Source organism: Ambystoma mexicanum, chromosome 1q (genome assembly GCF_040938575.1).
Source record: "Ambystoma mexicanum isolate Mex_15411 chromosome 1q, UKY_AmexF1_1, whole genome shotgun sequence".
In the NCBI taxonomy this organism is placed as follows: Eukaryota; Metazoa; Chordata; class Amphibia; order Caudata; family Ambystomatidae; genus Ambystoma; species Ambystoma mexicanum.
The window spans coordinates 463281387-463297065 of NC_090922.1; the positions used below are offsets into that span (position 1 = coordinate 463281387).

General features: G+C 44.8%; 1 protein-coding gene and 1 long non-coding RNA gene across 3 annotated transcripts in view; one reads left to right on the plus strand and one right to left on the minus strand.

The window, feature by feature from the left end:
* The window catches only part of LOC138528733 (uncharacterized), a 191686-nt gene extending 188657 nt beyond the window's left edge, over positions 1-3029 (plus strand). Inside the window, exon 3 of the long non-coding RNA XR_011284217.1 lies at positions 1303-3029. This is a non-coding gene — a long non-coding RNA (uncharacterized lncRNA). The remainder of the gene's footprint in view (positions 1-1302) is intronic.
* Positions 1-15679, minus strand: part of LOC138528719 (chemerin-like receptor 1) — a 102210-nt gene that overhangs the window by 58215 nt on the left and 28316 nt on the right. The window lies entirely within an intron of this gene.

Genomic DNA, 15679 nt, shown 5'->3' on the forward strand with positions numbered 1-15679 from the left:
CCAGGCTGCAAGTATATCTCTCCTGGCTTCCCAACTGCTTTTGGGTATTTTAATGCCTACTTGTTTGTGATATGTGATGCCCTGTGCTGCTGTAACAACCCTTTTAGTGTTACCTTTTCGTCTTTTACTTAAGTTCTTTTCTAGCTGTTTCATCTCAACTGTATGATTTTATGCCTTTTACCCATTTTGTAATGTTTTGTAACCTGATGATTGTATGTTGAATAAAGGTTTTGAATTTGAAATTAATCTGTGACCTATTTTGAGAGCAGTTATTTCTATAGCCCTCTAACAGGGGTGGAGACAGGTGTTTCAAGACAGAGAAATGTTCTGCTCCCTACCCAACCCCTGGGCACAATAGGGGTGACTTTGTTAAGGACCAACGCCTACCACGCAGCCACCAAATCTCCAAATGCTTTGAAGGCAGGGACTGAAAAGGACTCAAAGGTCCTGGAGTACCTGCAGTGGGCCTCGCAGTGACGAAATAAAAAGTATATTGTGCCCCCTATTGTAATAAATATATTAATATTGGCCTACGCCAAGCGGCTCGAAAGTCATTCGCAAGATCTGTGCTACAAGGTCCTGACCTTTAATCTATGTAGGCCGCCATTTTAGGTCAAACCGCCATTTTAGGATTTATGTGGAAAAGTCACCCTGTGAGCTAAAATTGTGGACGATGTCATTGCAAAATACAACCTGGCCGTCTTGACCTCTGTACATCGCTAACGTGTATCTGCCTGCAGGCTACCAGTTGAGGTCATGAACTGAGACCTCGTCCTATGTTGATCTATGTGTAAAAGGATTACTCGTGCAAGTAAAACAATCCACAAGTATGTATTATGATAATGTATTTACACACTGGACAAAGAACATCTGTTTTACAATATTGTATTAATGTTTAAGAAGACCTGCAATACGAAACTTAGAATACACAGTTAATGCATACGCTTATTGTTACATGTAATAAAGAATGAACCAGTTAGATGCGGTTATTTGAGACTCAGCAACGAACCCTAGAATTGGTAACATATAAAGTAGAATATTAACCCGAAGAGGGGTTGGCCATAGCGCTCACAAAATGTATAAAAAGCGAATGCATTCTAATGTACAGTCCCTCACTGAACACACAGAACCACGCTGGAATTCCTTGTGTTGTACTGAGGGCCGATAGCTATCTGACTTTGCACTGTTTTTGTAATTGTATTCGATAGAGAATAAAGTACTTTGTATGTTCCTTTGAAACCTGTGTTTGGTGTATTTCCTTTTGGGGTACTCAGCCTCGATATTTTGTTTCTCTTTTCACAGCAGAATCTAGAGAAGCCAAAGCAGCCAGAACTCCTGTTTTCATCACCCAAACCAGCTTGAACTGAATTCCAACCATGGTCAATGCTTTTGAACCACCAGGTCCTGTGGTGCTGCCATTGGCACTCACGTTTGAACTTCAAACGGTTGCTTTCACCCATCAAGCCAGTCCAAATCATCCTCACCAAAACAGAACCTCGCCACCTATCTGGCGTGAGCACCACCAAAAGGTGCAGACGATTTTGAACCAACACACCATCAAACCAAACATTGAATAACCAAGACTTTGCATCACAGATGAAGTTTTAGGGCTGGATAGACAGTTTGACCACTACTCATCCTTGTACTCCTGCATAGCAGAAGCCATTTTGTCACAGTGACTAAAGATCACGTTATCTGAATATAGTAATGTGTGTATCTACAGATCCAGTGAAACCAAGGAAACATGACAAGAAAAGACTATAGAAGAAGAAGTAAATATTGCACCCATATTATGTGTTGCTTTTTAGAAAGAGTGATGAAAGGAGGAGGCTAGAATTGTGGTGAGAGGCTGGCAAACAGGAGGACCTCGATTTTGATAGAATACAATGGTGAGAGTGAGACACTATCCAAGACTCAAGAAAGAATGGGCATTGTGCAATAATATTCCGAAGATTTTGAGCAAAACAAGAACAGAATCACAAAGAACATCATAAAGAAGAGCAAGGGGAGACAAGCGTGGTTCATCAATGAGACAGAATCAGACAATAAAGAAGGACTAGAACCAGAGCAGAAAACTCCCAGTAATGCTATTAGGTGAAAGTGTTCCATAGAGTTGGGTGATTGACCATATGGAGTGCTGCCAATAGGCTGTTAAGAATAAGAAGAGAGGAAAGATAGACATGAATCACAGATGTTAAAAGACGCATGACAGCAGCAATATTAGGCTCAGTAACGTAAGTGATACAAAAGCATGCTGAAATGAACAGATAATATAGTTAGTATCAAACAAGTTGATTGTGGACAGTGAGTTCAAGAAATTTAAAAAGATACAGGAGATGATAAATCAGATGGAAATTAACAGACTAAATGATCAGGCGCAGTAACAAGCATAGAAGAATCAGGAAAACAACTGAGCGAGAAAGATACAGTAAATAATATTGTAAAAAAGGGAGGAGAAGGGAGGTTATATTTAGACAATTAGGGACACAGGAAAAGTGTCAATGGGATTAGCTTAAAGAAAACAGGACAGAGGTTAAGTTAAAGATATTGCAGAAAATAGGAAAAGAGAAGAAGAAATTATGGCGAGGAGATAAGAGAATGGAAATATGGATGGGACTGATCAAACAGAAAAGTAGTTTGGAAAATCTGATGCAAGCAAAAAAGAATTAATATTAGCACATGGAAATCATTAATGACCTGCTATGAGCCAATCAAAATGCTCAGAGTGCAGACAATAACTACCGATATTAGCTGATTTCTGAACCTTCTGACTTCAAAAGCAGCCAGGGAACCAATAATGCAAGTTCAAGGCAAGATGTCTTTGAACTAGACACTTCCTATCTAAGGGAACCTTTTTTAAATGCGACATCCTGTTTGTCACACCAACAAGGAAGCTAAAACATGGGGAAAAGCTTATGCTTTGTCATAGACAGATTCTTTGCTTTTAAACGACCCCTAATGCATTCTCATGTTGCCAATGCTTCATGCTTAGTGTAAGAAGATGATCTTGCAATTCAATTACTGCAAAATAAAACCACATTTAATTAACTAAGTTTGTCGATTTACTTTCATATCATTAAACTAACATTATTTAATTAAGCACCACAGTTTCAAAACATGTATTGCTAATACTATTATGTGACAATAGCCCTACAGACCTCGAATGGGGTCATTATCGCTTAGGATAATTACCCTTCCCCAGTTTATGACCCTTGCCTTTGCCTCGGGCACTGACTTGGTGGCTGGTCATTATCCGGCAATAATGACCCCTCGCTCTGTCTATAAGACTATAGTAGGATAGAAGGAGGAGAGAGATGCTGGTGAAGAATAAAGAAGCTGTTTTGGCAAGCCGGAATGAAGAATCATAAGAGAAATGTAGAGCAACATTAACAGCAACATCAGGAGTGAAGAACAAGCAAGGATGAGGTTCTTTATTAAGCAGGGCATACTATCAGGAGAAGCACAAAAGAGGGAATCTAGAGCAGGTACCTATGCACAGAAAGCTACATCAGAGACAAAGATCAATATTCAAAGAAGAAAGCCCATCAAGTTTGGGAAGAGAGTGGCCAGGATGGAATACACATGGGAGTGACAATCTCGATGATAGAAAGTGGAAATGTATGAGAGAACAGATTAACGTTAACTGGGGGAATAAGGGAACATGACGATGGGAGAAGAGAGTTATGTGATGAATTGACCTGCCAATGGCTGGGGTGGTCACAGGAAGTTGGTGACACCACCTTCTTATTGATGATGAGCCATGAGGCAGTTTATGGGGGATCCACCATGAACCCCACCACTCCCAAAGATTATGCCAGAGGTTTGTCATCAGTTGTATGTATGAATGTATGATGTAGGGAGAGGAGAAACAATGGAAACACAAAGGCAACACAAGGAGAGGTTTGGAGGTGCTATTGAGGGGGAGAGGAGATTCAAATGATAAATCAATCAAAAGATGGAGGAGGTTTAAAAGAGAAACAAAAGGTTGGAGTGAAACCACAGAAGGCGCATGAGGGGGGTGAGAGAGAGTGAAGAGAGGAAGGAGGCTATAAGGAAAGAACAAGAGAGGATTGTTGAAGGCATTAAAAAAGAGAAGAGATTGGGGAGATATCAGAAAGAGGTTGGAGGATATATTGGAGCAAACATTGGTTGGTGAGAAACATCAGGTGTATGTTGGAAGCGAGAAGAAGGAGGTTAGAGAAAGAGTGACGCTGAGTGTTGGCAGTGTTGGGAACTCTGTTTTGCTGCCTGACTATCTCGTTGTGAAAGGAAGTCGCTTTTCCCTTCAAAGACCCAGCACAGGTCGCGGAGCGACGCGGAGTGACGCTGAGTGTTGGCAGTGTTGGGAACTCTGTTTTGCTGCCTGACTATCTCGTTGTGAAAGGAAGTCGCTTTTCCCTTCAAAGACCCAGCACAGGTCGCGGAGCGACGCGGAGTGACGCTGAGTGTTGGCAGTGTTGCCTGGGGTGCCTGGAGCGCCTAGGGAGCTGGGAGCTGCCACGGCCCCCGCCCACGCCTCTGTGCCGAACTCTGCTCGCTTTTCCTCCTTGCAGCTCCAATCATGTTTTGTGCCTGAACGCGTCTCTCAGTGAATTTATTTTTATTTTTATTTTTTAACTTCTACGTGATCCCTATGACTTCTGTGGTGTACACCTTAGACCCTGGCCCCTCGGGGATCAACTTGGACAATGCAGTAGTGTATCAAGGAGAGGAAGATGCCACTCATCCACTCACACGGCGGCAACGACGCTTCCTGGTTGCAGGCGGCTGCGCTCCCACTGACCCGCGCTTGGAACTAATGGTAAGTCGCTGCAAGTTCCGTAAAAAGAACTGTGCTTCCTCTACTTCCATAGACTCGGAGAACTATTTTGATTGTCAGGATAGCACTTTAGTTTCGTGCAGTACTGACCTATATCCACTAGCAACGCCAACTTCCCCGCTTCCGACTATACTAAAAACATTACAAACAGAGCCCAACATAACCTATGCGGCGAAGGAGGGAGAGCCCGCTGTGATTGATGATGCTCATAGGGCATCGTTGGACTCTGCAATTGTTAGCTGTGCATCTACAAACACCGACTGGATAACACAATAGTGGTATGGCTAGTGATGGCTGTGAACTTAACGACAAACGGCCTGCCGGACCTCTACATAGCCCCAATAAAACCCTCCAGATTGCGGAAAGAAAAACTGGCGATATTGTGGCCCACAGTGAGCTCTTCAGAAAAACTCCATTTATGGATGCTGCTCCCGGGGAAATAGCTCTGATAACACGGCCTAGTCCTGGATCTGCTTCGGACTGCCCGCCATGTGTCAAGAAGAACTGTGACCGATGTAGCCCGCTGGTCCTAGTAGTTATGAGACGTGTAGACTGCAGAACGGAAATATCATCGGCTGAATCCCGCAACCCCTCGCAACAAGTGAAGCCATTGGAGGTATTCTCGACCCCTGAGGAGCATGTCTGCAGTCTCCCAGCTGGCCCGCTAAACCCAAATGAACTTCCTAAACCTTGGTTAAAACCAGTGACGAAAAGGAAACGTACAGAATCCATCAATGATGATTTTAGTGACCTAATTATTACATCACAAAAAAGGCTCGCCGATGAAAGGGAGCGAGCTGGCTCTCCTTTCACTGGATTGGAAATCTACTGTCCACCGTCTGTGATAGATATACAGCCAGATGCTCGATCTAAATCGAATTTACGTAAGAAAAAATTTAGTTTCTCTCGAATAAGACCTCAGAAAAGTAACAAACAGAATAGCCAAACATTAACCATGGCAGAACTTATGGCTAAAGAAATTACGAGAGAACTAAATACACTCATAATGGCTGCTCATACAATTTCGATGTCGCCATATATCAAACTGTACGAACAGCTGAATGAGAATATTAAAGATCAAACAACTCTCATAGCTTTGTTGAACTCGAAAATTATCAATGTGGATCAAGATCTAAATTGGATGAAACAAACTTGGACTGATGACCATCTAAGAGCTGATGCATATATTAAGACCATTGTGGATCAAACCAAAAATAGTGCGATGGACAAACGACTGTTCGCCGAAGTAGCTCGGGAAGCCATAACACTACTGCAACAACATAAATCAAATCCCGCACTTAAATCAATGATACCTAAAGAGATTATAGAGCAGAATGATGATAAAACAAAGGAACCTGCTGCGAACAATACAATAGACTATGAGACCCAAATTATGATCCCAGGTACTAGTTTAAATGCAGAGATAATCACGCAAGAGACGAGGTGTGAAAAAAGAGATGCTAATGCTCCCCCGAGGAAATGTACACAAAAATCAAAACGACCACGAGAAGCTGTCATTTGCATAAATGAGAGAAATAGAATCTGTAGTAGCGAAAAAACGATTACGCCCACCAGACAGCTAAAAGATGTTCCACAAAGGTGCGAACTAAATAAGAAACCATACCTACCTCAAATGCAGGACATTCCCTCTGACAGAGATGAGGACTTAATGTCAGCAAATCCTGTAGACAAGTGTATAATGGACGTTGCTGTTTCAGCTTCTCAATCCGAACAAGGCGTCAATGAGCCCGAGACACAAGACCTCATGAACTCTATACTTACGATTGAAGGTTCTGGTGTGACAGTCTCTCCTGCCAGGCCAGATTCAATACAAAAAGAGATGTACCCAATATTTGAATTAAAAAAATCAGATGTAACACTAAATAATAAAGTCAGAGACAAGATGATTGAGAAAAAATCCAAAAAGGAAAAAAAAAGAAAAAACCAATGTAGATCGAGTGTACGATCATTCTTAAGGAACATCAAAGGGCTTTGTTCTACTATAAACATCAAGCAAGCGGATGAAACCGCCGCTAAGGCTAATCCTTGTACAGTGAAGAATTCCATACCAGCTGAGCTACTAAACTCAAAAGACGCACCAAACGACCAACCTGTTGGAATTGTGAGCATTTCTGAAGACCTTTTAGATCTCTCAACATATGAGCAAGATGATTGGATTGAGATTCCTGATTCGGCCATGTCTGAGGATCGGCCCCCCTCAGACGCCTTAATCAACATTGACCTCAATATAGGGAAAAAAGACCAAGTATTCCCTAAAACGAAGATTCTTGCAAAGCAGCTGGCTAGTAGAACCATTCCTCCTTCCAAACCTGGCTGCCCAGATCATGAGACACATGCACTTCAACAAAAAGATACCAACAGTGATTCTCCCAAACACTCTGGCACAATCTTACCCACCGTAGTGGAAATCTCCTCTGAATGTATGACAATTGAGGCTAAAAGAGCGCTAACCTTAGCCACCAAGAAACTCTCACAATCTGAGATAAAGCATAGCTCGAGTAACTCGGACTTGTGGAAATATGAGCGAAACCTTGAGATCTTCGAGGCTAAAATGGCGCTAATGGATAAAGGATTAACTGAACCTATTCTGTTAAGGGAAGTTGATCTTAAAGTACGATCTCCCCATAATCTCAAACCTTCTTTGGAACAGTCTTCAAAAGTTCCATCATCGCTACAAAAGAGCCATTGGATTCCACTAAAACCGACATACCTGAAAGTACAGCATAATGCACGAGCAAGCGACGCTGATGGCCCTGATTACAGCCTACAAGTTCGAAGATCTAAGAAAATGGGAAAATATCTGTTGCGCTTAGAACGTATAGTGAGAGAAAAAGATGACCTTCTCTTGAATAGGAATAATGTGATGAAGCTATTACATCATATTCCACAACTAAGGACTGTGGCCTCTGATGACATCCTAATAGTAGAATTCGAGGATGAGAAAAATAATGACTGTGTGATCCTGCATATAGCCTCTAAAATTATCTGTGATTCACTTTTAAACACTGGAACCATTCTGAACTCTATGGGGTTTGATATACATGAAATTCAAAATTCACAGAAGGCAGATCAACCGATGAACAAAGGACTGGTACTAGTCTATAATCCTGAAACTGAGAATAAAAGTGTGCAACGTGTTGAAGAACTATACTCAAAAAGCAAAAATGCCCCTTCAAAGTGCCACATCATTAATGAAACACAAATTTCAGAAACAGAGTTAGTTGAAGTATCGACTGAGCAGATGTACTCCAAAATGAAGAAAACAATCAATCCACAAAGAGAAGACATGGATTGGTCATGGGTTGCTAAAACTATTAACAACACAAAACACAGTTAATGCCCAAAGATCAAGGAGACTGGCAATATATGCATCGCTTCATGGAACACACGAGGACATTCACATCTTTTTGAAAATACATCTAATGAACTGATGGACATAGACTTGCTCTGTTTACAAGAGACTTGGCTACTGGAATCACCAGTAGCAGACGGCTTTGAGATAGCCTTCAACAGAGCAATTAAAGGGGAAAAAGGCCGACCCATGTCAGGAATGTTAACGCTCGCCAAAGTAAAAAGTGGTATACGTATCTTATCTCATACTATTGTGTCACCATATATACAAGTGTGCAAAGTGAAACTTCCGGAGAGATACGTGAACAAAGATAATGTACTAATACTGATTAATATATATTGGCAACACACATCAACATTATTAGACAACTTCATGGAAACCATCTCAGAATTAATTTGTAATATCAAAAGGAATGAAAAGGATACAAACATCTTAGTATGTGGAGACCTAAACATAAATTGTCTGTCTATCATAAACGACTCCCTTGAAGAAAAGATAACCAATGGCGAACAGGCAGCCAGGCGATGGATGCAAGAAATGAAAGTCTGGAACTTACACTTGCTGAACGGCAACACGCCAGGGGACATTCCCGCCCATCCAACCTGGAGAAGACTTTTGCAAAGTTCGACAATTGACTACATGTTCGTAGACGGAATCCTAAGAAGCGAGGTCTTGTCTCTCAAAATCATCGAAATGAAGGTTAGCGATCATTGCCTAGTAAAGCTGTATTTGAAATCAAACGAACCTAGAAGACCAGTTGTCAATGAAGTACCGACACTTGAAGCAGGTCCTGGCCGTAACAGGCTAAGATTGAGTGAGAACAATATCATCTCACTAAGGAAATCACTTGAAAATACAACAAAAACGGAACAAATCGAGTACACAACTCTATTAGAGATATATCGGGAGAAAAAACACACTAAGGTACGACCGTATTTTACACAGCTCCATGCATGGGATGCAGAAGTTAACGAAAAGAAAAGAAATCTGAAAAAAGCACTGAGAATGCTCAAAAACAAGTCCAATACAAATAACCAAAGCATGATAAGACATCTGAAACAAACCTATAAGAACTGGCTAATCAGCCATAAACACATCATGTTACAGAGAGATGCCGAAATTATGATGGAAGTACTTGCTAAAAGAAAGACTAGAGATTTTTGGGCCTTGCTGAATAACATCTCAATACCCCAGGGAGCCATTATGAAATCTATGATTTCAGAAGTTCAATGGATCAGACACTACGCAGAAACATTCAATAACAATCAACCCAATATAAGAATTTTACCATCCTCAGAGCACGAGTGGTCAATTGAAATAAAAAAAGAGGAAATCTACAGAAACATTCTAAAATTAAGCACATCCAGAGCACCAGGACCAGATGGTCTAACAAATCAACACCTAAAACAACACCCAGAACTATGGACAGATATTTGCTACTTATTATTCCGGACCATTCTCCAGATGAAACAAATACCATCTTCCTGGCGGTGTGCCATTGTAGTACCAATTTTTAAAAAAGGCGATCGAACTGACCCCAAAAACTACCGGCCGATAGCTCTGCTTGATGTGGTCGGCAAAATCTTTGCCTCCCAGCTCCAAAACCAACTATTACGTTGGATCCAAGATACCAAAAGATACGACCTTCGACAAACTGGATTCGTGAAAGGAGTTGGTTGCGGGCTGAATCTAACAATTCTGAACTTTCTGAAAATGGAAGCAATTCGACAAAACAGAAAGATCTATGTAGCATTTGTCGATCTATCTAGCGCTTTTGATACCATCGACCGAGAGATGCTCTGGGAAAAGATGAAGAAATGGAAGTGCCCAGATAATCTACTACAACCTATAAAGGAACTCCACACGGACACAGTCATTAAAATCAGACTTGATTCAAGTGGAACGTTGAGCAAGCCAATCGAAATGAACCAAGGTGTGAAACAGGGCTGCCCGCTTGCAGCAACGCTGTTTGGTTTATTTATATCCGATATTGGCGATAGTCTCGCAGATGTAAACTCCTTCCCACCAAAAATAAATGGGCAGGCAATAAGTTGGATGCTATATGCAGATGACATTGCATTACTGGACCTAACACCAATTGGACTAACTCGAAAACTAGCGGCTCTAGAGAGATATGTAGAACAAAATAAACTAAAAATCAATCCTGCAAAATCTGAAATAATAATCCTGCAAGATTTAACACGAAATAATAAACGGAGTACAAAAAGCATCCCAAAGTGGAGATTGAGAAATGACATCTTAAGATGTGTGAAAAAGACAAAGTACCTAGGTGTTTGGATTAATAGTAACACAAATGATGCTCCCTGGACAGAGAATGCTAAACAAAAATGCAGACAACTAGCAAGTCAAGGAGTAGTAATAAATAAAAAGTTTGGGAAATTCTCGCTACAACCAGTAATAGCCCACTATAACCAAAAAGTGATTCCATCACTGATCTATGGGGCAGAAAGTGCCCTAGAAGTGTCTGCCACTCTATGGCCAGAACTAGAAAATCAATATTGGAGGAGAGTCCTGCATTTACAAAAAGGAATCTCGAGTGCATGTGTGAGATATGAACTTAATTTAATATCCATGCATGCCCGAGTGTTATGGAACATGCTATCCATATATCGGAAAATCCTCACAGTAGAATGTTTGCCTCAATTCAAGATCCTACAAAATGCTATGAAGGGCAACAAAGAAACTCTACTATGTAAATGGGCAGTCGGGTGTAAAAAGCAATTAGAGCTACTGGGAACTGATCAAGATACCCTGAGAAACAACCCGAATTATGTGAAGAAAAAGCTATGGGAACAGGATTGGTGCTCGACAGTTGATGATCGCAATCGCCACAAACCTATGGAAGATGCAGCTATAGAGGCAAAAGATCGAAAACAACTGCCTCAATATTTGATGAGATCAGCTAATGCAAGACACCGAGCAAACTATATGAAATTTCGTATGAACTTAATAAACACCAGAGTAAGCCAAGCAATAAGAACGAGGAACTTGAAAGTATTACTCAGGTGTCGATTCTGTAATAAACACCAAGAAACCCTTAAACATTTAACACTGTACTACTGTGAGGCCCTGAAAAATCAGAGATCTGTACACTTAGGACATATAGTGGAAAATACGCCACCTTAAGTGGAGAGGATCTATGGCGAAAATTTCATAACCCATGTGAAAAAGACACTTTCGGGTTGACATATTTCGTGGAAATACTTGAAAGTTTGCTAAAAGAGAACTAAATTGGAGAAAGAAGCTAAAAAGTAATGGGTGCTTCAAAAATGTTGAGATGAGGTGAAGAGGTGAAGCAAAGCCAGACAAAGGATTGGTAATGGAGTAATGAATCATTTGTAGCGAACAGAGTAATGAAAAGTGAGATCAACCAAGTCGGGGGGAAGCAATAAGTCATGGAACGCTATACTCTGCTATGAAAAATGCACCGTAATGATCCATTTCTGAAGCACCCTATAGATAGATAGGGGAGGAATTGTGTGTATAATTTTGCTTTTTTCAAAAAGTTTGTATAAACTAAATGAAAAATAAAAAAAAAAAAGAAAGATCTCAATTCGGAGGTCAGAAGAAATATATGTCAGAGGTAACTGGCTGGGAGTAGACATCAGAAGGAAAGAGATAAAGGAAAAGCTAATGGGGTTGGAATGAGGCATCAGGAGGAGGGTCAGAATGGAGATGGCAGGACGGACAGAAGCATGAGTGCTCATTGCCTAACAAGAGTGAACCTGAGGCGGGTGGCATTATGAGTAAATTAGGGAAACTTGGAGGTAAATGAGAAGATACAGACAAGAGAGGAGGGGTTAGAAGCATTCAGAAATGTCCCATGTGGCACAAGAATGTGGCAGCCTGTTCATGAGGGCAGTAGAGTTGTGGTGTTGGGAGTGTGATACACCTGGGACAGGGATGTGGCACGCCAGTAGAAATGAACCCTCTAGACCACCATGGAGGATTATGTTGGGGGTAGTTTGTTACCATCATACATAGGGGGTCATTCCGAGTCGGGCGGTAGCCATGGTGCTGTTAGCACCATGGCTGCCTCCCAAACCGGGTCTGGGTCCGGGCTGGCACAATGGGGACTTACTGGGTCATTCCGACCCTGGAGGACCCAGTAAGTCCTCATTCCGCAGACCATTCCCCATTCCCATTTGAGCCCCCATAGAGCTCAATGGGAATGGGGAAGGCGCTAATAACAGTACCGCAAATTGTGGTACCGTTATTAGCTCCAAGGTCCCATAACGGGAACCGCAGAGAACGTGTGGTCAGACCACACATCCTTTGCGGTTCCTCCTAAGGGACCTCGGAATTGGGCACTAAGTGTTTTCTGGCACCAGCATCATTACCGGTGACCGTTAACCCTGTCCGCCCATGTCGGAATGAGGCCCATAGGCTTCTGTCCTTGCCTAGGCCCAACATGTGTTCACACGTAAGAATCACAGGCAACGCAAGAGGGTACTCCCAGAGTTTGTGCCATGCTAATGTCTGTCCAAAGTCAGTACAAAGTCATGTTTGCAGTACAAAATGACTTTTCACTGAATTTGCACTACAGAAATACAACGTGCACAGTTCCATGAATCAGGGATTGTGTTGGCAGTGAAAAGTCACTTTTCAGCAGTGCAAAGTCACTTTGATCCGTGCACAAAAAATCTATACATCGGCTGTACTGCAAGATAATGACTGGTGCAGGGCAAGGTAGAAGAACATAGAAAAACAAACAGAGGACAGCACTGAAAGAGAAAAACACTTTGCTTCACAACAGGAAGTGGGAAAGGGTGTGGATAAAATAAGAAGGAAGTCAAAGAAAAACGAGTGATGTCAGGGGATAATGATAAGCATGATAACACACAGCTGTGGTCCTCCTGACAACGCCATGCAGGCAAGAAGAGTGGAGATATGTTGACTTAGTCATGAACAAGACCTGAGAAATGCCACATAGTAATGCATGTTGTAACCCGATGATGCAAATACGTTGAAGATGTAAACAGAAACACATGTTCGTCTTCTCAGAGTCCTCATTGCATGGAGATCACACATTGTGTAAATACATGTACAAAACAGAGAGAGAAGGGCAGGCGTGGAGCAGAGAGAGAAGGGCAGGCGTGGGGCAGAGAGAGAAGGGCAGGCGTGGGGAAGAGAAAGAACGGCAGGTGTGGGCCAGATAGAGAAGGGCAGGTGTGGGGCAGAGAGAGAAGGGCAGGTGTGGGGCAGAGAGAGAGAAGGGCAGGTGTTGGGCAGAGAGAATAGGGCAGATGTGGGGCAGAGAGAGAAGGACAGGTGTGGGGCAGAGAGAGAAGGACAGAGAGAGAAGGACAGAGAGAGAAGGACAGGTGTGGGGCAGAGAGAGAAGGACAGAGAGAGAAGGACAGGTGTGGGGCAGAGAGAGAAGGACAGGCATGAGCCAGAGAGAGGGGCAGGTGTGGGGGAGAGAGAGAAGGGAAGGGGTGGAGCAGAGAGAGGGGCAGGTTTGAGGGAGAGAGAGAAGGGCAGGCGAGAGGCAGAGAGAGAAGGGCAGGTGTGTGGCAGAGAGAGAAGAGAAGGCATGGGACAGAGAGAGAAGGTCAGGCGGGGGGCCGAGAGAGAAGGGCAGGTATGGGGCAGAGAGAGATGGGCAGGCGTGCGGCAGAGAGAGAAGGTCAGGCGTGCGGCAGAGAGAGAAGGGAAGGCGTGGGGCAGAGAGAGAGGGGCAGGTTTGAGGCAGAGAGAGAAGGGCAGACGTGCGGCAGAGAGAGAAGTTCAGGCCTGCGGCAGAGAGAGAAGGTCAGGCGTGGGGCCGAGATAGAAGGGCAGGCGTGGGGCAAAGAGAGAAGGGCAGGCCATTGGGCAGAGAGAATAGGGCAGGTGTGGGGCAGAGAGAGAAGGGAAGGCGTGGGGCAGAGAGAGAGGGGCAGGTTTGAGGCAGAGAGAGAAGGGCAGGCGTGTGGCAGAGAGAGAAGGTCAGGCGTGCGGCAGAGAGCGAAGGTCAGGCGTGGGGCCGAGATAGAAGGGCAGGCGTGGGGCAAAGAGAGAAGGGCAGGCGTGGGGCAGAGAGAATAGGGCAGGTGTGGGGCAGAGAGAGAAGGGCAGAGAGAGAAGGACAGGTGTGGGGCAGAGAGAGAAGGGCAGATGTGGGGCACAGAGAGAAGGGCAGGCGTGGGGCCAAGAGAGAAGGGCAGGTGTGGGGCAGAGAGAGAAGGAAAGGCGTGGGGCAGAGAGAGAGGGGCAGGTTTGAGGCAGAGAGAGAAGGGCAGGCGTGCGGCAGAGAGAGAACGACAGGCGTGGGGCTGAGATAGAAGGGCAGGCATGGGGCAAAGAGAGAAGGGCAGGCGTGGGCCGAGAGAGAAGGGCAGGTGTGGGGCAGAGAGAGAAGGCCAGGCGTGGGGCCGAGAAAGAAGGGCAGGTGTGCGGCAGAGAGAAAAGGGCAGGCATGGGGCAGAGAGAGAAGGGCAGGTGTGAGGCAGAGAGAGAAGGGCAGGCGTGGGGCAGAGACAGAAGGGCAGGTTTGCGGCAGAGAGAGAAGGGTAGGTGTGGGGCAGAGAGAGAAGGGCAGGTTTGCGGCAGAGAGAGAAGGGCAGGTGTGGGGCAGAGAGAGAAGGGCAGGTGTGGGGCAGAGAGAGAAGGGCAGCTGTGGGGCAGAGATAGAAGGGCAGGCGTGGGGCAGAGAGAGAAGGGCAGGTGTGCGGCAGAGAGAGAACGGCAGGCGTGGAGCAGAGAGAGAAGGGCAGGTGTGCGGCAGAGAGAGAAGGGCAGGTGTGGGGCAGGGAGAGAAGGGCAGGTTTGCAGCAGAGAGAGATGGGCAGGCGTGGGGCAGAGAGAGAAGGGCAGGTTTGCAGCAGAGAGAGAAGGGCAGGCGTGGTGCAGAGAGAGAAGGGCAGGTTTGCGGCAGAGAGAGAAGGGCAGGTGTGGGGCAGAGAGAGGAGGGCAGGTTTGCGGCAGAGAGAGAAGGGGAGGTGTGGGGCAGAGAGAGAAGCGCAGGTTTGCAGCAGAGAGAAAAGGGCAGGTGTGGGGCATAGAGAGAAGGGCAGGCGTGCGGCAGAGAGAGAAGGTCAGGCATGGGGCCGAGATAGAAGGGCAGGCGTGGGGCAAAGAGAGAAGGGCAGGCGTGGGCAGAGAGAATAGGGCAGGTGTGGGGCAGAGAGAGAAGGGCAGAGAGAGAAGGACAGGTGTGGGGCAGAGAGAGAAGGGCAGATGTGGGGCAAAGAGAGAAGGACAGGCTTGGGGCAGAGAGAGAAGGGCAGACATGGGCCAGAGAGAGAAGGGCAGGTGTGGGGCAGAGAGAGAAGGGAAGGGGTGGGGCAGAGAGAGGGGCAGGTTTGAGGGAGAGAGAGAAGGGCAGGCGTGCGGCAGAGAGAGAAGGTCAGGTGTGCCGCAGAGAGAGAAGGTCAGGCGTGGGGCCGAGATAGAAGGGCAGGCATGGGCCAGAGAGAGAAGGGCAGGTGTGTGGCAGAGAGAGAAGAGAAGGCATGGGACAGAGAGAGAAGGTCAGGCGGGAG